This window comes from Phyllopteryx taeniolatus, chromosome 10 (genome assembly GCF_024500385.1).
Source record: "Phyllopteryx taeniolatus isolate TA_2022b chromosome 10, UOR_Ptae_1.2, whole genome shotgun sequence".
Lineage (NCBI taxonomy): Eukaryota > Metazoa > Chordata > Actinopteri > Syngnathiformes > Syngnathidae > Phyllopteryx > Phyllopteryx taeniolatus.
In genome coordinates, this window is record NC_084511.1 from 2,685,838 (window position 1) to 2,712,430 (window position 26,593).

A 26,593-nucleotide genomic window follows, 5' to 3' on the forward strand; every position below is an offset into this window, starting at 1 on the left:
CGCCGTCATGCTTCCCGGCTTCCACATTCATCGAGCGGACCGCGACATGGAATCATCGGGGAAAACAAAGGGCGCCGAGATATGCCTCTAAATCAACGAAAAATGGTGGACGGTCGTCACGGAGCTCAGCACACACTGCAGCCCGCATTTGGAGTCGCTGTTTTTGAACTTAAAGGAACCTGTGTTTTAAAATCTCCTAACTTCCGTGGTTCCAAGCGTGTTCGTTTTCGTGAAAGAACTTCGTTCACAACAATGTATCTGTTGGATTTATCTTACCCAACATTATAAAAAATAGACACAAAAGGAATGAAGACACTGGTTTATTTTTCTCATGAGGAGGGCGTATGAGAGATTGTTCAGATCACAGTCTCTCAACACGCTCTAAACAATCTCTCCCGTCGCTCCTGCATTTATTTGAAAATAGGGAGGTTTCTAAGTTTACAAGACATAACGTACTAAGCTACAAGACACAACACAAAACATTGGACCAACACCTGTCAAGTCCCCGACCACATCCGATCACGTCCTTGGTCCAGGTGCCCTTCCATCGGATGATGCTGAGTCATCTTTTTGAAGGCGAGACATCTAAAATCGTCCATAATACAAATGCAAGCTAAGCAAATAAATGATAACTTCTACAATTTATTTAACATTTCCCTCCTGTTTATCATGTATTTGCACAAATTCTCATATCATTTTACAGTCACTTCATTTCAATTTTTAACTGTAGAATCATTTTTATGAAATAAATACATTTACACTCAGAGACACTTGTCATACAAGAATGTTGTAGTTTAAACATCGTAATCATCTGCATCAGGAAACAAATCAGTTAAAGCAAAATCATCATTATCATCATTATCATCATACAGTAATGGATACATCAGCTCCATACGGTTCTTCATGTGGGTTATGGCTGTGGTGATTAATTTACTGATTAATGCCCGAATGCATGGGATACAACAACATCCACACGATGTCAGAATGGCTGCAAAAACAGCAATTGATATCAATATTGTTGAAATTAGGGTTTTATATTTACCAAAAACGTCCATTCAGCTGTCCCACAAGGAGTGTTGATTGAGGGTCCGTAGACCATCGATGGCTCTGGTCAAGCTGCCATCTGAAGCAGAATTGTTTGTTCTCATAACATACCGCAAACACCTCCCTCTCTTGCGAGGAGCATGTCGACAGCTATGCGGCCTTGGAACGTCCTTGAGCTGCTCGTGCACAGCTTCCAACCCACTCTGAGTCCAATTTCCTAATCTCTGTACATTGAAGTGGATATAGTTTATCCCATCAACATTTTATTAATCGTACACCACCAGCATATGAAGTATTCAAATCCTCCTGCAACTTGGTCAGCTAATTTGTATTGATTAGGAACCCCACGAGGAACACCTATGGCGTCGATGTATGTTGGATTATTTTGCCCCTGCCAGGACAAATCTCTTTTTTGTCTATGTTCTAGATTGGACAAAAACATTGGTGCCCTTTCCATTAAATCTTGAACAGGCATAGGGTATACTGACACATGCAATATCAAAGTGATAATAGCGCATAATCCAGATATATCTTTAAGTAATCTATCAAACAGTCTATCATCTCCGCACCACCACCAGATGTCGCTCCGTGACACTGGCACAAAATTTGGTCCGACTTTTAAGATTACTTTACACTGTGTGTCGTTCAGTGGTCCTAATTTTTTGCCTTTACTAATCATGTTTATACAAGTGAAATTATTTGGTGCTACAAAAGTAGAAAACATCGGTTTGTGTTTATCTGCTTCTGTTACGGGATATATAGGATCCCATGATTTACACCTCTTAGTTGGTACAGTAGCGTTCATTAATGGAATAATACAATCTTGTGATAATTGTGCCGGTACTATGCGCAACAAAGGCCTGGGACCCATGCAAACTACACAATCTTTTCTCGTTACATTTGCTGCTTGTTCCACCAATAGTAACCAATTGTTATTTTGTCCTGAAACTCCTGTGACAACAAGGAACCAATCATCAGTAGTTATGTTGTTAACCATTAAAATGTATCCACCTTTATTTGAAGTTTTTAATCGCATTTTTGGTTTAACACGGTTCCCATAACACAATGCTACTTGGAAGTGGGGATCTTTTCCGCCAGTATATGCCCACAAGCTCACCATCAAACACATTGGGTGACTTGATTCGTATTTCAATATTAAACTATGGGCCGTTTTGCTTAGGTTAAATTTCTTTCTATGTTCTTTTGCTGTTCTTTTTGACCAACTGGACCAATCATAACCTGTTTCACCAATGAGGTGTTCCCATCCAAAGCCTATAGTTGCATACTAGTCATATCCAAATCCCCAATTCTGCCCATTCTTTTGAGGATCATTGGTGAGAGCCGCATATGGAATTATGATTAAAGCAGCTTGATTTTGGGGGGCACAAAATATTAAACCGTTTTGCCGCATTTGGAGGCCATGCCCACAATTTTGATCATCAGCTGTATTCCTTTTGATACGAGTTAATGATTCAAAATATTTTTTATTATTGGGTTCGTCATATTGGTCCAGTTGGTAGGTGATTTTCTATCTAAAAAATGGGTTTTGTCATTGAGGGTGGGACGTCCCATGTACCACAAAAACAAAACCAACACCATAGTAGCCAAAGTTGCTACGTAACAACTTATCGAATCTCATAACCAACGTGGGTGTGCCTTTCTGCTGAGTTCTCACTAAACAGGTTGGTGTCTTTTTTCTTCACTGACCAGCAAGCGTTTTCAGAATCTACACATCTGCTCCCGCTCCGTTATCAGACTTTTGCTCACCTTCCCTATTTGAGTACCCAGCTGAAATGACTCTTTTACAGTGTGTTAAATGAACCCACGTGTTTATTTCTGCTATTTTTTAGGGCTGTAAAGTGTCAATCTATCTGTGCCACCATCCCTCCGGTCGAGACGTGACACAGCATGGCTCAATATAGCAGCCCATTTGAATAGGTTTTTTTTTTTTTTTTTTTTTTTTTCTCTGTGCTAATGTAAATTTCATTTTGTAGTTTTTCACTTTATTTTTCCCAATAATTACGTTCTTGTTGTGGAAAAATATTGGCTATCAGTATAGATTGTACCATCTTTATTTATCATTAGTTTGCATGCCTCGGTTAATGCTACTAATTCAGCAGCTTGTTCAGCCAATTCCTGTCAATCATGCTGCGTGCCTTCATCAAGTAAGGGTATTAGTGTGGCTGGATTTAAGGTTGTGCATCGCTCAACATTCAAATGTGGTTGTGACAGCAAGATGGCAATGCAAGATAAATGTCTTGCAGGTGATAAAAACGCCATATTGGTTTGCAATAGGAGAGCAGACACTGTATGTGGGACCTTAAGGATGAACTGCTCTCTACTGCCGTCAAGGCTGCCACATCTGCTCTGACACAATGTGGTAATGCACACGTTACGTTGTCCAATTTAGTTGAAAAATGAGCTATTGGTCTTAGCTTATCACCGTATTGTTGTGTAAGTATGGAGGTCATGCAATAGCTTTTACAATCTACCATTTGAATGAATGTTTTATCATTAAATTTGGAAGGCCTAGCGCAGCACTGGACACCAAATGTTGTTTAATGTCACAGAAGGCCTTTTCTGCCTCTGTACTCCATTAAACAGATGATGTCATTTTAAGGTTGTCTTCATACATTAATTTTGACAATGGTGCAACAATTTCTGCATAGTTTGTCCTGTAAATTGAAATCCACCTCCTCATTCTCTGTAATGTTTACACAAGAGGATTTGTTGAGTTGGGAAGCAGGCTGGCTTAGTCATGCGGTAGTTTGTCCGTATTCTCTTTTATTTTTTTTATTTTTTTTAGAGCAGTCACGTGCAATGTGGCCTTTGTTTCCACAGCACCAACAGATGGTATTATCATAATAATTTTGATTTCTACCATATTTTACTCTCCCACGGTCTCTGCCGCATCCTCTAAATTATCTCTCTCTCTGCCTTGATAGTATATTTCTGCTTCTTCGTCGAGGAAGACATCTATCTTCTCTTTTTTTTTTTTTGTCTTACACTCTTTCTGCGTGGAGGGCATGATTAACATATTCCTCCAGAGGGCCAGTTGCTAGGTTTATCCAATGTTTATCTACCCATCTGTTAATGTGTTCTTTCGAATTCGCATGTAAAGCATTTTTTAACTGTTGTTGATAAGGTGTGATGCCGGCTACGGCATTCCAGTCCCCAAGAAACCTGCAATCTTGGGTCTGAATGACTACAGGCCTGTCGCTTTGACATCTGTGGTCATGAAGTCCTTTGAACGTCTCGTGCTGGACCACCTCAAGAGTGTCACAGGTCCCCTGCTGGACCCCCTGCAGTTTTTCTACCAAGCGAACAGATCTGCTGATGATGCAGTCAACATGGGACTGCACTTCATCCTAGAACACCTCGACAGTGCAGGGACCTACGTGAGGATCCTGTTCGTGGACTTCAGCTCAGCGTTCAACACCATCATCCCTGAACTCCTTTCATCCAAGCTTCTACAGCTCAGCGGCTCACCTGCCATCTGCCAGTGAATTTACAGCTTTCTGACGGGCAAGACACAGCAGGTCAGGCTGGGGGAGGCCACCTCATCCACACGCAGCATCAGCACTGGGGCGCCCCAAGGTTGTGTCCTCTCTCCGCTGTTCTTCTTTCTCTACACGAACAACTGCACCTCAGCGAACCAGACTGTCAAACTCCTGAAGTTTGCAGATGACACCACTGTCATCGGCCTCATCAAGGACGTGACGAGTCTGCATATCGACAGGAAGCGGAGCAGCTGGAGCTGTGGTGCGGCTGACACAACCTGGAGCTGAACACACTCAAGACTGTAGAGATGATCGTGGACTTCAGGAGGCATCCTTTGCCACAGCTGCCCCTCACGTTGTCCAGCTGCCTTGTGTCAACCGTCGAGACCTTCAAGTTCCTGGGAATTACAGTCTCTCAGGACCTGAAGTGGACGACCAACATCAACTCCGTCCTCAAAAAGGCCCAGCAGAGGATGTACTTCCTGCGGGTTCTGAGAAAGCACGGCCTGCCACCGGAGCTGCTGAGACAGTTCTACACAGCAGTCATCGAATCAGTCCTGTTTTCTTCCATCACAGTCTGGTTTGGTGCTGCTACAAAAAAGGACAAACTCCGACCGCAACGGACAATCAAAACTGCTGAAAGGATTGTCGATACCCCCCTACCCACCATTGAGGACTTGCACGCTGCCAGAACTAAGACAAGGGCGTGCAAAATCCTCTCGGACCCTCCGCACCCCGGTCACCAGCTGTTCCAGCTCCTTCCCTGAGGTAGGCGCTACCGATCAATGCAAACTAGAACTAGTAGACATTCCAACAGCTTCTTCCCTCTTGCGATCAACTTCTTAAACACCTAACCTACAATTCCATTACAACATGCTGGCAATTTTTTGACTTGAGTTCGTTGTCACATTTCTGTGGGGCCAATTATGTATTACTCGTGCACTCACTGTAGTTGTCTCGCCATGCTGCACTATTTGCATATACTGGCCAGAGTAGCATCTGCTCCATTTGCACACTGATTGAGGACTATCTGTAACATTTGCACAACCAACTTTGTCCCAGATTATCGCACTACTTGTCACTTTAAACCGCATACACTCCTTGAAGTCTCAGCGCCCTTTGCACAATGGTCATTGCACCGGACTATTGCAATATTAGTCATTTGAACTGCTCTAAGTGCTAGAGGACTCTGCATCTTTTTGCACAATTGTCAAAAAAAAAAAAAAAAAAAAAAAAAAAAAAAAAAATGTACCGGCATTACCAGATAACTAGCAACCCTTTACTGCTCAGTGACTGTTTTTTTTTTTTTGTCAATGTCTTTCTGTCTCCAAAGTGTTCTGTAAATTGACTGTCTGTTGTCGTACTAGAGCGGCTCCAACTACCGGAGACAAATTACTTGTGTGTTTTTTGGACATACTTGGCAAATAAAGATGATTCTGATTCTGATTCTGATGCCATCTAATGCTGGGTAATTCATCCATGAATGTGTAGGAAGCAAGCTTTTAGTGAAGCATGAGTACTAATTACATATTCCATTGATTTTTGTTTCACTGAGTATACTTGGCACACATTTTGTTCAGTACACCCGCAACCCTAAACTACTTAAATACTTTGAACTTTTGTGATTCACAGTGTGCACTAATGAAAGCATACTGTACTTGCACACTTTGGCAGAATATATACAGTATGCAGTAGTTTATTGAATATCTTTGCCTTATATCTTTTAAAAGTAATTGCATCAGGGAACGTTTTAGGTGACGTTGTTTCAACCCTTTATCAAAACCACTCAGGTTTTGATATTTATTGAGAAAAGGTCTGAGACCTCAGATAAGCGGTAGAAAATGGATGGCTGGATGGATAGTCTGAGACCTTCTGCACTAACATTTTGTGCCTTAAATGAGACAAATGATGCATTTTGTTTAAACTTTAAAATTGCTCCCATATGTCTTTATAATGTACAGTAATCCCTTGAAAATAGCGAATCTGACCAAAAATAAGAGTGTACTTCATGCCCCCTAAATTAAAAATAAAAATTGTCTATATTAAACGCTTGAACCAGAAATATACCACAAAAGTATCACACGTCACGAGGACTTACACACAGTCACTGGTGTTATGCATAAATACGATTTAGGCCCAAATAAAATAAATCAGCCAGACCTTTCACAATTGATTAGGAGATTATAATTCTCCCCAGTGTACTGTGTAAATAAATGTATTACCTAGGTGTTGTTTGTTTCTATTTCTTTATACTTGTATGGTTCTGAAGCATAATTTTAAGATTCAGGAAAGTCTGTGAAAGAATGTGTCACAGTCTTAGCATCGTTGAGCAGGTTCAACAATACATATTCTGTGGTCCAGATCCACATCAGCTATTTGGTGCAGTTGACAGGGTACTATCAGAGTATTTTTCCTCTTAGCTTTTGTTCTGTTACAGAAACTGAGTCCATCTGCCTCACTTTCTCCTATTTTAAAAGGCTCATGTCAGTGATGATGTTTGAATGAATAACAAAGAAGAAAAAAGTCAACAAACAACAAGCCCTCTGTTTGCTGTTGATTAAATTTGATGCTATCACTGGAGAGCTCTTTTATTTTAACACTGCGACAAAAGGTGTTTGTGTGTATTGGGGGAGCACCTTTTAATAGGTACCGTATTTTTGTATACTTGGATCAAAACAACAAACTGAGTGTTCTATAAAAAAATCAGCAATTTATACAATTCAGCACTCTATATAATTTAGCACTCAATCAGTCTGAGCTTTATGTGTTATCTGTTTGTCCACCAACCCAACAAAAACTTTAATTGTATCACAAAACTGTCCTGTAAATACAATATTTAAGTGACTACAATATAAACCACATTTCATCCACCCATCCTTCCCTTGTCGTCCGCTTATCTGGTGTCTGCTCACGGGAAGCAGCAGGGAAGCCCAGACTTCCCTCTTCCCAGCCACTTTGTCCAATTTTACGGGGGTATCCCGAGGTGTTCCCAGGCCAGCTGGGAGACAGTCTGGCCACTGTCTTAACCTCATCATGGATGAGGTTATGGATTGTCCTTATGTTCAAGCGTAAGGGTGTCCACACTTGCACTTGACACCAGGACACCCTCGGTCGCAGTTCGATGATCGACTTTTTAGTCGTGTCATCGGAATTGCGGCCGTATGTCTTAGACTTTCGGGTGAAGAGAGGGGCGGAGCTGTTAACTGATCACCACCTGGTGGTGAGTTGGCTCTGATGGTGAGGGAAGATGCCGGTCCAACCTGGCAGGCCCAAACGTATTGTGAGGGTCTACTGGGAACGTTTGGCAGAATTCCCGGTCAGAAGTAGTTTCATCTCCCAGGGACATTGAGTCTGAATGGACCATGTTCCGCGGCTCAATTGCTGAAGCGACCGACTGGAGCTCTGGTCGTAAGGTGGTCGGTGCCTGTCATGGCGGCAATCCCCGAACACGTTGGCGGACACCAGTGAGGGATCCCGTCAAGCTGAAGAAGGAGTCCTAATGAGGTTTTCTGGCCTGTGGGACTCCTATGGCAGCTGATGGGTACCGGCTGGCTAAGTGGAATACAGCTTTGGTGGTCGCTGAAGCAAAAACTCGGCATGGGAGGAGTTCGGTGTTAAAATCTAAGAATCTACCAGCCAATCCAGCTGTCTGACTGGGAGACTTAAGGTTGTGCCAGGCTGTCCTGTGCGCCATTGCCTATGTTGTCGTTTTCAATAGACACCACGTGACTGAAATAACAGAACATAACAAATGTGTTCAGAGCAGGTGATTTGGCATGCGCCACACTAAGTGGATTCATCTGATTTTTGAAATTGTTATGTTATGGCTACCAAAGGTTTAAAATTTGTAAAAATCAGATACGCATTGTGTTGGTTACAGGATGATAATCAGTAAAGCTGTGTGTCTGCTTTAAAGCTCAGTCAGGTTGTTCTGGTGTTGTGGGGTCCAGTCAAGGATTTTGCCATCTGACAAATACACTTGTCAGGTTTACAGTGTTTGTGGTGGTGTGGTGTAAAATCATTTAAATTGTTGACACAAATGATGCCTTTTAACCTTTATCATGTGAAAATAGCGTCATAAATTATATGTATCCTTACTGTGTGATAATCAAAGAATCTACCAACCACTCCAGATGTCTGACTAGGAGAATTTATCCTGTGCCAGGCTGTCCTGTGCGCCATTGCCCAAGTGGTTTTCAATAGACACCACTTGACTTAAATAACAGTGAGAACAGAAAAAAATTGACCAGAGCAGGTGATTTGGCACGGGCCATACTAAGTGGATTGATCTGATTTATGAAATGGATGTTATGGCTGCCAAAGGTTTAAATTTTGTAAAAATCAGATAAATATTGTGTTGGTTAATCCAATAATTTAATTCTCAACTTGAATATCAGGATGGAGGCCAATCGACTGTGACTGAATCTTTTGAGGTTGAGCGCTCCAAGACCACCGTGCAGCCTCCAAGAGGATCTACAGACTCAGAGATGGAGGTACACATTCCATATGATCATCCTGTCTGGTTTTCAGGTGTTGAAGCTGCAGTTTCATAGACCTGTGCTGACTTGGTAGGTCGTATGATAGTCAGTTAAGATGTGTGTCTGCATTAAGGCTCAAACAGATTGCTCTGGTGTTATGGGGTCCAGTCAACTATTTTTCCATCTGACAAACACACTTTACAGTGTTTGTGGGAGCCCCGTAAAGTAATTTAAATTGTTAACAAAAATTATGGCTTATAACCTTTTTCCTCTTTTTCATGTGAAAATAGCATCCTAAATTGTATATGTCCTTACTGTGTGATGATCTAAGAATCTACCAGCCAATCCAGCTGTCTGACTGGGAGACTTAAGGCTGTGCCATGTCTGTCCTGTGCGCCATTGCCCATGTTATGGTTTTCAATAGACATCACGGGACTGAAATAGCAGTCACAACAGAACAAATGTTTTCAGAGGATACACAACGTGGATTCATCTGATTTATGAAATTGTTATTTTATCGGTGCCAAAGGTTTAAAATTTCTAAAAATCAGATACACATTGTGTTGGGTATCCATCCATCAATCCATTTTCTTTTACCGCTTATCCTCACTAGGGTCGCAGGCTGCTGGAGCCTATCCCAGCAATCTTCGGGTGGGAGGCGGGGTACACCTTGAACCGGTCGCCAGCCAATCGCAGGGCACATAGAAACAAACAACCATTCGCACTCACATTCACACCTACCGGCAATTTAGAGTCTTTAATCAACCTACCACGCATGTTTTTAGGATGTCGAAGGGAGCCGGAGTGCCTAGAGAAAACCCACCCAGGCATGGGCAGAACATGCAAACTCCACACAGGCGTGGCCGGGATTTGAACCCTGGTCCCCAGAACTACAGAGCTACAGACTCAGAGATGGCAATACGCATCTTATGAGACCACCCTGTCTGGTTTTAAGGTGATGAAGCTGCAGTTTCATAGACCTGTGCTGATTAGTCAGATCTTAAGAATATATCTTGTGTTACAGGATGTTAGTTAGTAAAGCTGTGTGTCTGCTTTAAGGCTCTATCAGGTTGTTCCTCGTGTTGGGGGGGTCCAGTAAAGTATTTTTGCATCTGACAAACACACTTATGAGGTTTACATTGTTTGTGGTGTCCCCGTGAAGTCATTTAAATTGTTGAAAAAAAATTATAGCTTATAACCTTTTTCCTATTTATCATTTGAAAATACCATTATAAGTTGTATATGTCCTTACTGTGTTATTATCTATCTAGCTGTCTGAATGGGAAACTTCAGGCTGTGCCAGGCTATCCTGTGCTCCCTTGCCCACGTGGTTTTCAGTAGACACCATGTGACTAAAGTAGCAGTCAGAACAGAACAAATGTGTCCAGAGCAAGTGATTTGGGCACGGGCTACACAAAGTGGATTCATCCTATTTATGAATCGGTGATGTTATGGCTGCCAAAGGTTTAAAATTTTTACAAATCAGATACATATTGTGTTGGTTAATCTAATAAATTAATTCTCAACTTGTATATCAGGACGTAGGAAAATTGACTGACTGAATCTTCTGAGGTTGAGACTTCCAGAACCACTGAGCAGCCTCCTCGGGGATCTAAAGATTCAGAAATGGATGTGCAAATCCCACGTGCTCATCCTTTACTGGTCTTGAGGTGTTGAAGGTGCAGTTTCATAGACCTGCCTATATTAGTCCAGTCTTTAGAATGTACTGTATCTGTTATTTCAATATGTCTGTCAGTAAAGGTGTGTGTCTGCTTTAAAGCTCAGTCAGGTTGTTATGGTGTTGTGGGGTCCAGTCAGGTATTCTATACTCTAAATTGCCCGTAGGTGTGAATGTGAGTGCGAATGGTTGTTTGTTTGTATGTGCCCTGCAATTGGCTGGCAACCAGTTCAGGGTGTACCCCGCCTCCTGCCCGATGATAGCTGGGATAGGCTCCAGCAGGCCCGCGACCCTTGTGAGGATAAGCGGCTCAGAAAATGGATGGATGGATGGGTGTCCAGTCAGGTTGTTATTTTGGCCATCTGACATATTACACATTTGTTAGACTTACCTTGTTTGTGGGATCCCTGTAAAATAAATTACTTTGTTGACATTAATGAGAGCTAATAACCTTTTCCCTGGTTATATGAAAACACCATCACGAGTGGTATACTGTATGTCCTTACTGAGTTATTCTAAGATTCTATTCATCACTACATCTGTCTGACTGGAAAACTTTAGGTTTTGCCAGTCTTTCCAGTCTTTTCTGTGATTCATTTCAGGTTCTCAAATCTGCAATACCCATTCTTTTTACTTTTGTCTGACTCGATTATCACTGTTTTTTATTGCATATTTTTATTTGTTTCTTTCCTCCCCTCAGCTAGCCAAGACAAATTATTATTTGGTATATTTGGTATTCAGAAGTGTATTTATATTGAGGTGTTTTTTTGGATATCTATACTTGGCAATTTTTACTACAAGTCAAACTCTCTCTGTTGTCACAGTACATTTTATCTGAAGTGAAGTGGCAACTCTGGTTAATTTTGAAATATATTTGAGTATAGGCTTTTTGTCTATGTGACATGTTTTAGTAATTCATGGGTTGTTTATATTCTCCGGGACTCTGATGCAAACCATCCTCTTCCCTCAGACAAAAAATATGGGCTGAATCTGCCTTTGGTTGACTACACAGATTCTGATGAACCCCAGGATCCATTGTCAAATCCTGTCCCTGACCTTTGCCTCTCAGACCCAGAGCACGTGACTATCCCAAGGCTCAGGAGGACGAAAGGTATGCAGGTAAACAACACACATAGATATCAGGGAATGTTTCATAAGTAAATTACAGATATTTCTTCGGTCTTCTGCCTTCTGTCCTTCATATTTTTGTTGTTGTTGTTGTTTAAAAAAAAAAAAATCAGATTCACTTTCATATAAATGCGCGTTTTTACTCCACCTCAGATGACAGTGGAGATGAATACATTCCGGCAACAAGTGAGGACTCTGATGGTTCAGAAATGAAGTTTTGGAAACTGTCGACCCTCTCTTTAAGTATAAGGATACCATAAGAGATTTTTCTTCCTTACCACGTATATCAAAAGCCTCCTCAAAGCATGTTGTGAATAAAGGGCGTTCACCTGTTAGGAGGAGAAGTAGCTCTGGTCCGGTGCGTAAAAGGTGATGTTTGACAAGTGTGCTTCATCATTCAACACAAGCCAGGCAAGGTGACTCATCTAACCAGGCTGCGGTAGGACACACTGCTTCCTCTTTCAAAACCTCAGTGCTAGATTTAGACCAGGACCAAAGTCTTCCTGATAGTTCCTCTTCCCTGCTTACAAATGAAGAAGATTCTGTTGGTCGACTTTCTATACCTGCTGTCAGCAAAAAAAAAAAAAAAAAGAAGAATGGGTCAAGACTTTACAACAAGAAACAGTAGTGTTTGTTCTGCAAGTTGGGTGTTGCAAATTGCAAGACATTTAGAGCAAAAACATGGGGATGAGTCAGAGATTGTACAGGCTTTGCTTTCAACAAAGGCTCCGATACGCATGGTAAGAAGTGTAGCTTATTCGCTTCCATGAAGGCAATGATCAGTGACTTACAATGTGTTGAAACCAGACCCAAAGACCACTTTCACCTCAGCAGCTTGGCAACCAGGGGGCGTAGTAAAATAGTGTGCAACAAGCAGCTGTTCAATGTGGACGTGTCAGTAATGTCAGACGCAGGATTTTTTCCCCAATATCGGGAACAATCAGTGTTATGGCTGTCATCCGTAACATTTGACAGCTCTATGGTTGAAGAAGGACCGCATATTTGCTTGTATTCGGACAGGTGTTGCCATCTTGTTTTCCAACTTGATAAATGTAATGCTGGTAACTCGGCAGTGATGTTATTCCCAGCTGTGACTTCCCACTTCCGAGGTAAATGGAACATACCATTACTGTACTGTATCTGGCTTGAAATCAGTTTAGGTATGAGTTGTATGTTTACAGCTTTGATGACATTTAAATGTGCCAGAAATATACAGTACTTTGAAATGTGCAGTCTAATAATGCAAAGGGAACATTCTCATTTCGCTTAAGATGCGTCGTAATATGATTGAAGAAGTCTCTTTCCGTAGATGAAGCCTCCACATCCACATGCATGACAAGAAAACACAGTAAATTATGTTCGTCTCTGATCTACTTGAGTGGAATGAACCATACTCTGGTGAATAATTAGAGCATTCCATGTTTTGAATTAGCATGGGCAGCTTTAATAAGTCCAGTGGTAATGGGTGGTTGTTTGAGTCTGTAGTAATGACTAAGAAGTTCACACCGACTTGAAGTTAATTCTGAACAAGCCTTACACTGCCACAGACCGCAAAAAAGAGAACAAGTGATATCACAATATTTACCAGAATGTGCCATTGTAAACAGTATGTGAGTTTCAAGTCACAGTGTGAATGTTTAGTGAAGTATTTTCAATTGATGGCAAATCAGTTAAGGGAAAAAGGGCAAGTGCAGTGCCGAATTTCAGGAACAAGTTGAGGCTATTCTACTGTGTATGTGTAGCAGCCACTCACCATTACTAGAGTCTTAGCGTAGCCTTGACCATTCAGACCAAAGCTAGTGGCAGGAAAGGGGTCAGGCTAGCACACAGGAAAGGCAGTAGTTATAAGAATTCACAGACTCAAATTAAATAATTCATTACTGAGTTTTGATTGACTCACGGATAAAGTTAATGAGCCTCATACATAAATAATTGCATAGAAATATTCTCACTACGTACAAAAGCTAGGCATATACGCATAATAACCAATTAATGCCTGGTAAACATGTAATATAATGATGTTTTTGCCAGTAGCACTGCTGTCAGTGTCAGCCGAGTATAAAGTGGAGAGCAGAGGTGGGACCAAGTCATTACTTTCCAAGTCACAAGTAAGTCTCAAGTCTTTGCCCTCAAGTCCTGAGTCAAGTCCCAAGTCGAGACGGGCAAGTCCTGAATCAAGTCGCATGTCCTACACCTTTTGAATCATTTTAAAAACAAAATAAAATATATTGGAATATATATATAGTATGATAGGCTCCAGCGTCCCGCGACCCTAACCAGGATAAGCGGTGTTGAAAATGGATGGATGGATATATAGTATGTATATATTTCATTAATATGTACATATTATATGAAATCAGTTTAGGTATGATTTGTATGTTTACAGCTTTTGTGTACTGCACTAACCGTGAGTTTCATTGACAATTTATGCATTTTTTGGGAGCGCAGACATCAAAGACCAACGCAAAACTCACTCTGTACTAGCCTAAATGCCCTGTTAGGTGTGACAGACAGGATGAAGGCTATTGTCAATATTGGAATCCAACGCACACCATGCCAAGATCTTCATCCCATCCCCCCTCGCCTGAAACCAACTTCCACTAAGATTCGAAGGGCCCCTCTTCAACCCATGAAGAATCTTATTTGCAAATCTGACAGATATCTGCGGGGTGTTTTCCAGAATAACTCAGACCCCTATGGAGATCAGGCATTTTTCATCCCTGTAATTACAAGGGACAGAAAGTTGGTCGAAGAAATATGGCACAAAAAAAGTAGAATGACAAATTTAGTGCGGATCAAATGTGCATCTATCAAACCATTGTCTCCATTTATCTAGCGAGACTAGCTCTTTTCAATTATTAATGACATCATTACAACCTATGATCTGGTCTTTTTGCTACTAAATGAAACATGGTTAACAGAAAGTAGCTGTAATACCATTTTAAATGAGGCAACACCAGAAATTTTTATATTATGAACAAGTGTCAAACGGAAAAAAGGCGGTGGTATTGCTATTATTTTAAAGTCATTATTTTTAGTCTATAGAAATTATACTGGGTGATTTTAGTTGTTCAGTTGACATTAAAGAAATGGCTATTTATGACCATTTTTGTGTGTTCTTTGAATTTCAGATTCTTCAAAAAGTTCAGACAACCTCGATGTCTACTAAGAAAAGGTACATAAATGGGAATACCGCCACTAAGTTTATGGAGACCATAGCTGTGACACAAACTTTTAATGTTGAGACAGTTGATGAACCTTTGGATAATTTCACCTGGAAAACCTCTAATGTCATGAATGCTGTCGCTCCTATTAAAACTGAGACAATCTTGTGGCAACCTATAACATAACACTGTGGAGGAGCACAATGATGGTGAAGACCTCTAAATCAAAGTGTAGGAAAATCAGGTTAAATATCAGCACAAATCAGCAAAATGATAAAATGATACATCTAAAGTCACCAGGAAAAGCTCTATCACCATGTTAGAATTTGATACAGTTGACCCAAAAAAAACTGGAGAGAAAACGGTTCAGCAGCTGAAACCATCAACGAGCTGTCTTGACTTAATACCCTCTGACTTTTTCAAAGCTATTGCGAAGTCTGTGCTTGCTGATTTGCAGCAATTAATCACTTGCTCACTTCAGTCAGGAGTGTTTCCTAAAGCTCTTAAAGTAGCTGCCATTAAGCCTCTGCTAAAAAAATAGAACGCTGGACGGTTCCATGTTAGTTAGCTATAGACCCATCTCAAATCTCCCTTTCAAAGCCAAGATTGTTGTTGTTGTTGAAGTTATTTTTAATCAACAATTACTTGAACTTAAATGGAAGTTTTGACAAATTTCAATCAGATTTCCGAACACATGACAGTACAGAATCTGCTCTTATAAAAGTGCTAAATGATATATATATAGGTTGAATACTGACTCGGCAAAGGTGTCAATTCTGGTCTTGTTGGATCTCAGTGCTGCTTTTGATAAGGTAGATCATAATATACTCCTGAACAGGTTGGAAACGTGGGTAGGACTAAATGGAACAGTCCTTAAATGGTTACCTGGAGGTAATTTTGTTATTTTGTAACCATTGGAAGTGTTCAATCTCATCAAATGACAATGACCTATGGGGTCCCTCAAGGGTCAGTTCTTGGACCCCTCCTGTTCAGCCTGTATTTGCTACCCTTGGGTCAAATTCTTCATAACTTTAATTTTGACTTTCATAGCTATGCAGAGGACACATATATTATTATTATATTACGTTATATCTAGCAGTGTCTCCAGATGACTGTAGTTCTATTGAGGTGTTGTGTCACTGTCTAAAACAGATAAATAACTGGATGAGCCAAAATTTGCTTCAATTAAACCACAACAAAACTGAGATAATTGTTTTTTGCAATGAAGAGGATTGCTGTTAGTAAATACTTGGAGTCACGCTCTTTAAAAACCAAAGACCAAGTCCGAAACCTTGGTGTACTGATAGATTCCGACCTGACTTTCAACAGTCATATGAAATCAATGACTAAAACTGCCTTCTACCATCTGAAGAACATATCCAGAGTGAAGGCTTGCATGTGCCAAGCAGACCAGGAGAAGCTCATCCATGCTTTTATCGCAAGTAGACTTGACTATGGTAATGGTATTCTGATTGGACTCACCCAAAAGAGCATTAAGCAGCTGCAGCTCATTCAGAATGCTGCAGTTCGGGGTCTGACCAGAACAAAGAGGTCAGAGCATATTACTCCAATTCTAAAGTTTTTACACTGGCTCCCAGTCAGCTTTAGAATAGATTGTAAATTTCTACTCCTGGTCTCTAAATTTCTAAATGGTTTAGGTCCTGAATACAAGAAAACATAATGGAACATAAACCCAGGAGGGCTCTGAGATCGACAGACTCAGGTCAAATAGTGGAGCACAGAGTCCAATGCAAACATGGTGAAGCAGCATTTAGCTATTATGCTGCACACAAATGGAATAAGTTGCAAACAGGGATGTCAGCTCCAAGTGTGAATGTTTTTAAGTCCAGGTTAAAAACTCTTCTTTTGTCTCATGCTTTTCAGAGCATTTCCACTTTTAAATTATATTTCTTGCACTGTATGCTGTTTTAATTGTACTTTTATTTTTTTTATCTTACTTTTAAATGTTTATACCCCTCCTTGACCCGTCACCTTATCATGGTGGAGGGGTTTGTGTTTCCCAATGATCCTAGGAGCTAAGTTGTCTGGGGCTTCACACCCCTGGTAGGGTCACCCATGGCAAACAGGTCCTAGGTGAGGGACCAGATAAAGCAAGGCTCAAAGACCCCTTATGAAGATGACAAATTATGGACTCAGGTTTCCCTTGCCCGGACGCGGGTCACCGGGGCCCCCTCTGGAGCCAGGCCTGGAGGTGGGGCTCGAAGGAGAGCGCCTGGTGGCCGGGCCTGCACCCATGGGGCCCGGCCGGGTATCTTGGGGTCTTGTTCAGGAGTGAGGGAAGAATGGAACGGGAGATCGACAGGCGGATCAGTGCAGCGTCTGCAGTGATGCGGCATTTTATCGATCCATTGTGGTAAAGAAGGAGCTAAGCCAGAAGGCGAAGCTCTCGATTTACCGGTCGATCTACGTTCCTACCCTCACCTATGGTCATGAGCTGTGGGGAGGATCTCAGAGTAGAGCCGTTGCTCCTCCACATCGACAGAAGCCAGATGAGGTGGCTGGGGCATCTGATTCGGATGCCTCCCGGACGCCTCCCTGGTGAGGTGTTCCGGGCACGTCCTAGCGGGAGGAGACCCCGGGGACGACCCAGGACACGCTGGAGAGACTACATCCTTCGGCTGGCCTGGGAACGACTCGGGATCCCCCCGGAAGTCTGGGCGTCCCTGCTAAAGCTACTGCCCCCGCGACCGGACCTCGGATAAGCGGTAGAAAATGGATGGATGGATAAATCTTTATAAGCGGTTATTTTTTTCGTTGTTTTCAAATGCTTTTAATCATGTAAAGCACATTGAGTTACCTTGTGTATGAAATGTGCTATATAAATAAACGTGCTTTGTTTTGCTTTGGAGCGTTTTCAGTACAATGAGTGCATATGTTTGTTTTTGAATAACCCATTTTATGCATAGTATATTGCGTAATGTGTGATATTGAGTACTCTGAGCTGGATTAGCTGTAAATTGTTGTTTTGTTTTGTTTTGTAATGGAAAATGTATTTCTGCAGATTTGCGCCCAGTAACCATTGTCAGTAGACACTGAGAGGTCTTTTTTCCCATTTTTCGATTGATAAGTGTATTGAATTAGTACTTGAGATTAATTTGTATACTTTTGAAAGGAGTTTTTTGTTTTGTGGGAGTAGTTCTACTATTTTCTGAACCAAAACGGGTAGTTCTAAAGTAATCACGTGTGTTGAGAATCTTTTTAGGATTGCTGTTCTTACTTTATAGTTTTGAAGGAATTTACCACCTCTAATTTGAAATTCTTGAAATAAACTTTCACATGACAAGAATGCATCATTTTTTTAATAAGTGATGTACGCGGTCAATACCACTTTGTTCCCATGTGCTGCAGCAAAGGGGTATTGTGTTAATCTCAAAATCGGGACTGCCAGATTGTGGTGGAATGATATGGGGCTGACTGAGATTGTATGGTTTCTAAACAGTTCCACCAAGTTGATTAAGTGGCTGCAATAATCGGATTCTTAAAACAGTTGTGGTGTTTGAGACTTGTGCTGATAAATGGGAGGTCAGAAAGTTCGGTGCTATTGTAGTCTGTTCTAGTTCCAGCCAAGATTGTTGTTCAACATTCGGCTGTAACCATTTCATGAGGTACTGTATTTGGCTAGTTAAGCAATAGTGTTTGAAGTTGGGTGTTTCAAGTCCCCATTCTGTTTTACCTTTCTGAAGAGTAGATAGGCTAATTGAATTTTTCTTAGTTTTAGTGTAAAAATTTTAAATGGCAGAGTCTAGGATTTGGAACCATTTTAATGTGGGTTTGAATAGGATCATTGAAAATAAATGGTTAATTTGAGGTAACGTTTTATTTTTTACTGTAGCTGTACGCCCTAAAAGAGAGATAGGAAGGCTGTTTAAAATCAACAATTTTTTTCCAGTAGAGGTACGTGATTTGCATTATTTAACTTTTTTGCTGACATATTAATGCCTAGATATTTGATATTCCCTGTCGGAATAGGAACGTTTGAATTTTGGTCCATAGGATCCCATGAGTTAGTCATTATAGGGAGTGTTGTTGATTTTGACAAATTGATAGCATATTCTGATGATTGCGAAAATGACTTCATGAGGTTAAAAACTGTTTGAAGAGATGACTTGGGTTCTTGTAAATAAAGAAGGATATTATCTGCGTAAAGATTGATTTTGTGTTCTGACACAGGAGTGCAGATACCTTTAATACTACTGTTCTGCCATATCACTATTACCGGTGGTTCGATAAATAGTGATGAGAGTGGGCATCCTTGTCTAGTTCCTGTTTGCAAAGTAAAACTGTGATGTGACCCCATTTGAGGTGACAGTTGCTTTGGGTGAGTTGTATAATGTTGCCAGCCAGTGAACATATGAATCACCAAAGCCAAACTTGTGAACGACTGCAAACAGAAAAAACAGTTAACTTTTTTTAAAAAGCTTTTTCTGTGTCTAGTGAAAGGCAGTTGTTTTTAGATTAATATGCTGAGATATACTTATTAGGTTTATCAGTTGCATAATATTGTTGGTGGATAAAACTTGTTTGGTCACAATGTATTATTGACGGGAGAATTTCGTTCTAGTCTATTGGCTAAAGCCTTGGAAAGGATTTTCGATAATTAGCTGGATGAGTTGAGTCTTTCCCTGGTTTCAGTAGTTGTTTTATTGCGGCTGTGTTCATATGGCTTATACTGTAATTAGGCCTTTATCTTTTATGTCTGTCACCATTCTGAAAAATAGCAGTTCGAGTATAGAAATTTTTATAAAACTCTGGAAAATCCATCATTGCCATAACCACTACCTGGTGGCATATCGTTTAAGGCCTTATGCAATTCTGCTAGGGTTACTTTCTGAAGTTAATTGAGTGGTGTTTAGGTTATTGATAAAAGTTTGAATGTCATTTTTATTTGGCTTATTGTGGGATGAATATAAGCTACTGTAGTAATTGTAGAATATATTATTAATATCCTTTGGCGATTAAGTAAGTTTTCCATTTGAATGTATGGTTGTAATTCGTGTTTTTTCTTTGTTGCATTGAAGTTGGTTTGCAAGAAAAGAAACTTGGTTCCTACAAAAACAAAGCGCCAAGACTGAAGAAACACTGCATAAATTGTTAAAATTCATAGTAAGGAATAAATATAACACAGCAAAGAGGCATTTTCAGTTCATGAAATTAGCATCAGAAGCGAAACAAAATATCTGAGCATGTGTGTGAATAGATAAATTTAGATCACATTTGCACATGCAGAATCACAGAAAAATAAATAAATCAGATTATTGCAGGGATTAGAAAGAAAACTGAAGCCTTGCTTGAAACTAGGAAATGCGAGCGGCTGATCGCACTTCCTGCTTGCTCAGTGATAACAGGAACACATACAGTAAATGCACAGGAATGATGGTAAAAGTGATGAGAAATGTCCTTTTCTTTGTTATTTAGGACAGTCATCCCATTAGCAAATTCCTGGTTTGCGGTATCTGTAAAGTTGTTATTATTGTTTTTATAAATGATTGTAGTTCCGATACATTGGGCATCTTGGGTAAAAGATGTGTGTTTCACAGTTTTCGAATGCTGACCCTACATTATTTGTGTGTACGCATGGCCTGAGGAGGTTCTAAATTTATTTGCAGAGTACAAACAAAAACAAGTACGAACGTATTAATGAATGACAGATTTGTGCATCAAGAATGCATACGCACAAGTTAAGCACAAATTTGTGTGTATACACGGTCAGTGAATGAAGCCCATTGTGTTTATACTGTTTTTGAAACCCCCAAAACACTCAATTTGACCCAAACCAGAGACGTTTTGATGGTGCCATTTTGCTGGGGGGAAAAACATGCTGAGTAAAACGTCAGCGTTTGTCTCTAGAATGTTTCTCAGATTTTTTTGGGGAGCTTTTTTAAGGAAAAACACATTTTCATGAAAATCTGAATTTTTCCGTCCCAGAACGATAGCTATAAATATGACTGTGACTACTTGAATACATTTCAGGTGTCAAATTGTTGGGAAGTAACATGTATCATGTCATCCTACTTGCGGCCGCATGTCTTGGACACTCGGGTTAGGAGAGGGGCGGAGCTGTCAATTGATCACCACTTGGTGGTGAGTTTGCTCCGATGGTGGGGGAAGATGCCGGTTCGACGTGGCAGGCCCAAACGTATTGTGAGGGTCTGCTGGGAACGTCTTGCAGAATCCCCTGTCAGAAGGAGTTTCAAATCCCACCTCCGACAGAACTTTGCTCACGTTCCGGGGGAGGTGGGGGACATCGAGTCCGAGTGGACCATGTTCCGCGCCTCCACTGCTGAGGCGGTCGACCGGAGGTGTGGCCTGTCGTGGCGGCAATCCCCGAACCCTTTGGTGGACACCAACGGTGAGGGATGCCGTCAAGCTGAAGAAGGAGTCCTTTCGGGCCTTTTTGGCCTGTGGGACTCCTGAGGCAGCTGATGGGTACCGGCTGGCAAAGCGGAATGCTGCTTTGGTGGTCGTTGAAGCAAAAACCCGGGTATGGAAGGAGTTCGGTGAGGCCATGGAGAAAGACTTCCGGACCGTTTCGAGGAAATTCTGATCCACCATCCGGCGTCTCGGGAGGGGGAAGCAGTGCACCACCAACACTGTGTATAGTGTGAATGGAGCGCTGCTGACCTCGACTCAGGACGTTGTGAGTCGGTGGGGAGAATAAAATTATATGTAAATCTGTAAAAATTGTAAAAAATCTCTGATTGTTTTAAATAAATCTAAAAATATTTTAGTGTGTAATAGTAACATAACCTACGCTGTCACAGGCATGCAAAGCCACCAGGTGGTGCTCAAGCATTTGCCCATTTGCCCTGGATAAATAAAGTGCCCTTTTTGCTGTAGCCCATTTTTTTCCCTCTTCATTCATCTATTTTTCTATTAAAAAAAAAAAAACACCTCTCTGTCATCAATTTTACGTATCTATATATATATATATAGATGGGTATTTGAGTCCTTTGGAAAACGGTACATATGCTCCCGCTTCGTCCCCAGCCTCCTCCTTCCAAAAATCTGTCATTTGAACAGGGGTGTGTTGACTTTTTATATCCACTGGAGCCTCAGTTCACCTCCTCTGTTAAAGTGGTATGATTGACTGTGTAGCATAAATTGGTTAAAAAAAAAAAAAAAGTAATTGATGTGTTAGGTCGGAGGATAATGTTTGGGTTCATTCGTTCTCCGCGCTCCGTTTCAAGTGAAACGGGAGGATGTGGCCACTAAGCAGGTTTAGTTAGCATGCAAATGGGGCACCACGTCGATTTAGCTAACACTAGGGCAAAATGACGAAAATCCTCGTGGATCAGCCTTTTTCTGAAAGGGTTGCCACGGTTATGAAAAATTAGTCCTCAATTGCAGAGGTTGATATCTTTCACTCAAGCACACACAGTACACAAGGAAATGCTTGACATGTGGAACATTTATTGTGAAACTACAGGGAAAATGGGGACAAATGCAACTCCGCACTCCACTTGCTATTCAAAACGGTTCCCAACTTTGTCTCAAGCAGAGATTAAATATAAAAATAAACTTGTTTCAGTCTGGGTTCTGGCAGATCAAATAATATGGTTCAACACAGCACTACTCCATTTGTTTGGCGTCACCTTACTTCATATATTCTATGATTGTAGCCCTATGGCACAGTTGTAATGAACATACCTATCTCAAAACTTGCAGAATCAACATATTAATGACACAGAAATCAAGGCGTATATTCAGGGTACTGATGCAGACTGGTACATGTTTGTATAGGGGTGGGATTTTCTCTCATTCTCGATATATATAATATAGAGTCACAAGGAGTCTATCTTGCAGTATTTGTGGTCACCACTGGGGGATGTCTGTGTTACGTTAATGAGGAGTGACCACTCGTTCTGAGGATATGTCTGGTTCTTATCAATTTCCTGAGAGAGCCTTTTGACTGCGGATCAAAAGACCAATGTTTTAGTTCAGGGAGTTTAGTCAGAACTCAGGTTTCGATTAAGAGCATTTAGAGCAACTGGTCTGGGAGAAGTACATGCAAATATATTAATGTATCAAACCTGAAAAGATTTGCAATGGCTGATTTTGCATCTTTAACTCTCCCAGAATTTCTATGGTGAAAACCATCAGTGCTACCTGAAGCGCAAAACCCTCTTTTGAATACGGCGGTTAACAGCACTTTTATACCATTTGCCAACAATGCACAATGATCTGTCAGAGTGAGTGAACAGAACACACAATTTAGCATCCGCTACTTGGGATCCTAGTAAAAGATTGCAATTCTTAGTAGATGACACCCAACACGCCCACCAACAGCGTAATCTGTTGGTACACATGGTATTTGTTATGGGAAACAGGAGCCATAACTCCCTCTACTGACTTGAGTGAAATCAACTGCTTTGTACATGACTCTTTTTCATTCCTATGGTCAAGGGGCTCTCAACAAATGTTAATCAAAGAGCCAAACCGTTCTGCAGTGTACTTCTGTTCAATATGTGGTATCACTGCTTCTCTACCTGTCTCTAGTTTATTAAGTAGTGGAAAATGACACTTTCCCTTCGGGAGGTTTGGGAAATGGTGCATATGTTGCACTTTCCTTTGGGATGGGTGAGATCGGAGTGTGTATCAAACAGCTGTCAACTTTCTGTTTCAAAGCTTTCATTCTCCAGATTCTCTGTGCTATTCTTCTCTTGGCATCTCTGTCCAACAACTGTCTTTGTTTATGCATGTGTGTTTGTTTGTACGGATCTAAATGTGTCTCAGGAATTGAAATGTCCTTGTCAACCCTTGAAGCAGCATCTGTCTTCCCAATGTTTTTTTTTCCCACTGAGAGTATATCACTGTGTGTCCTTTCCACAATTTCTGAAGAAAGGCTGAATGACCTGGGACTGACACCTTGCCTGTATCGCTATCTTGATATAATGATAAAAAAGCTGCAATTGAGCGTGTTCCTGACTGTTTCAGATTAATAGTAAAAGTAACTGCAGAAGTTATGGTATACTGGTACCTCCAATTACAAAAAAAATAAATAAGGATTTGCAGCGAACATGTTGGTGCCAAATACTATAGAAAACCACCCAGGGTCTTATCGGTGAAAGCTCCATGCCATGCTCCTTTTTGCTACTGGATTTCTCGGACATTGATTACATCTGTGATCTGAGGCAATTCACTGTCAAGGTTTTTGTGCACCACCATTAAACTAAGTCAGCAAGTGGACAAAACACAATTAAAATATTACCACTATTAGCAGTTAAAAAAAAAAATTTAAAAAAAAAGGTGTAAACATTCTCTCGTTGTTCTCCCAAATTGTAATACATCACCTTTGGTAATCCCTCAGCTCATATGGAACGACAACAAGGGTGGTATGAAGAATTGTACCTCATATCATTTACTATTGTCATGTTAATTGTTGCTTAAAGGAAATGAAAATCCATCCCATCACTTTTCCAGAAAAGATGCAGATGTGATACAAATAAACTGCACTGACTTCAAGGCTAATGGTTTTTGGTTGGAGGCTGCACTATTTACACTATTTATAATGCTTTTGTAGTGCACTCCACTGAAATTTCAAATGTGTGTACGTACAAAAAAAATAGATATTTCTCAAATCTGAGGGCACGTGTCGCACGCACACCAGTAAGCAATGTGCGTTGATAAATCCCACCTGTTCTAAACTGCCACAGTCACGCATGCTGAGCAACATTTGCATTGAGTAATGTCTCCAATTGACCATATATGGTAGTAACAGGCACGATGGGCGACTGGTTAGAGCGTCTGCCTCACAGTTCTGAGGACCGGGGTTTAACCCCCGGCCCCGCCTGTGTGGAGTTTGCATGTTCTCCCCGTGCCTGCGTGGGTTTTCTCTGGGAACTCCAGTTTCCTCCCACATCCCAAAAACATGCATGGTAGGTTAATTGAAGACTCTAAATTGCCCATAGGTGTGAATGTGAGTGCGAATGGTTGTTTCTTTATATGTGCCCTGTGATTGGCTAGCAACCAGTTCAGGGTGTGCCCCGCCTCCTGTCCTATGATAGCTGGGATAGAATCCAGCACTCCCGCGACCCTGGACAAGCGGCTCAGAAAATGGATGTATGGATAGATGGTAGTAACAATCCCTTGAAGAATCCGGGATTGACTTCACTCTCCAAAAAAAGGGTGGAAGAAATAAATATCTCTGCGAGACCAACATTGATTGAGGAACTTGTCAGAAAAGTGGAAATGTACCCCAGCTGTAACTTTATGGGTTACAGAAAGATTCAAAAAAATACTGTTTGGAACAATTAATGTAGGTGTGACCAACAATAGGAAAAAAATTACGTGAGACAGTGGCATAATTTCACTGCTACTGTTAATTCTATTGATCATAGAAAATACCAGTCTTTCAAATCAAAATAAATGGTTTGACGTCAAACTCAATGCCCAAAAACGTGTCACGGCCCACAGACAAGAATTATCTTTAATTAAATGGGTAAGACACACAAGTATGGATACCCGTATTGCAAGCAATATTGGGGACAGTCAGCCAATGTTTCATTCAAGAATGCCAGGTTTGGTTCGGGACATCCGGGAGAAAAGGTGGCTGAACACATGATATACTTTACAAGCCTTCATATGTCAGGGAGAAACACCGTATTTGGCAACTGATTCATTGCGGCTGCCACTCATGTTTACATTAAGTGAAGTCTGCACTTGAAAGGCAAGGACTGAGTTGATGTATCGTCCAAAAGACACCATGAGTTGGGAGCAAGTAAGAGGGAGGGAAAGGGCAAAACAAGAGGAAGCTCGTGCTTCACTTGAAGGTGGTTATGTTGTTGAAATCAAACTTTGTGGCAAACACCTGCTACTCATTAGATAGGAATCTCTATCTCCAGCATGACTAGAATGAAGATTACACCTCCGCAACAACAGCCTTAAGGACCATTTATTGAATATCTTGTTAACACCCTATGCATTAATCGAATGAAAAGGAGTGGTAAAATGACCAATTGGTGGTTTTATATACTTTGGGCAATCAACTCTGGCCTTATTTTGTGCGATTGTGATGTTTAATTTTACTCACTTTATTTTTTTCATGCAGTTGTGGTGTTTATCTTCAGTTTCTTAATACAGTGCTCTAAAAGGCACTTTGAACATGTAAACAGTGTAGTTTTGTTTAAATATATGATAATTGTTTTCAGGGGCTGTTTTTGAACAATAATTTTTTTTATTGTTAACTTCTATAAAATTGGGTCACGACTTTGCAATAATAGAATAATGTGGGTTCCGGGGTGACAAGTTGAGAACCAATGGTCTACATTACTTAACTTTGGCATTGTTTCTCAACTGTTACAACCCTGAGACCTGCATTTTTCTATTGTTGCTAAGTAGAGACTTGCAACTCACTATTACAGAAGTTAGAAACAATAAAGAAAGTGCATTGTTCAAAAATAGCCTTTGAAAACATTGACTATCATACAGTATATTTAAATATAACTACTCATGCTTAAATGGTTAAAGTGGCTTTCAGAGCACCTTATTAATAAACTGAGGATGAACATTACTGCACAAAATGTAATATCTTGGCACTGATCTCAAGGAAACTAACAGTTTTAACAGTCTAAATTATGCTAT

General features: G+C 40.8%; 1 long non-coding RNA gene across 1 annotated transcript in view; it reads right to left on the bottom strand.

Annotated features, from left to right (window-relative positions):
- Positions 1 to 326: 326 nt before the first annotated feature.
- Positions 327 to 26,593, bottom strand: part of LOC133485232 (uncharacterized) — a 32,339-nt gene continuing 6,072 nt past the window's right edge. The window contains exons 2-4 of the long non-coding RNA XR_009790637.1: positions 13,582 to 13,647; positions 12,158 to 12,391; positions 327 to 585 (exon numbers count right to left, since the gene is read on the bottom strand). This is a non-coding gene — a long non-coding RNA (uncharacterized LOC133485232). The remainder of the gene's footprint in view (positions 586 to 12,157; positions 12,392 to 13,581; positions 13,648 to 26,593) is intronic.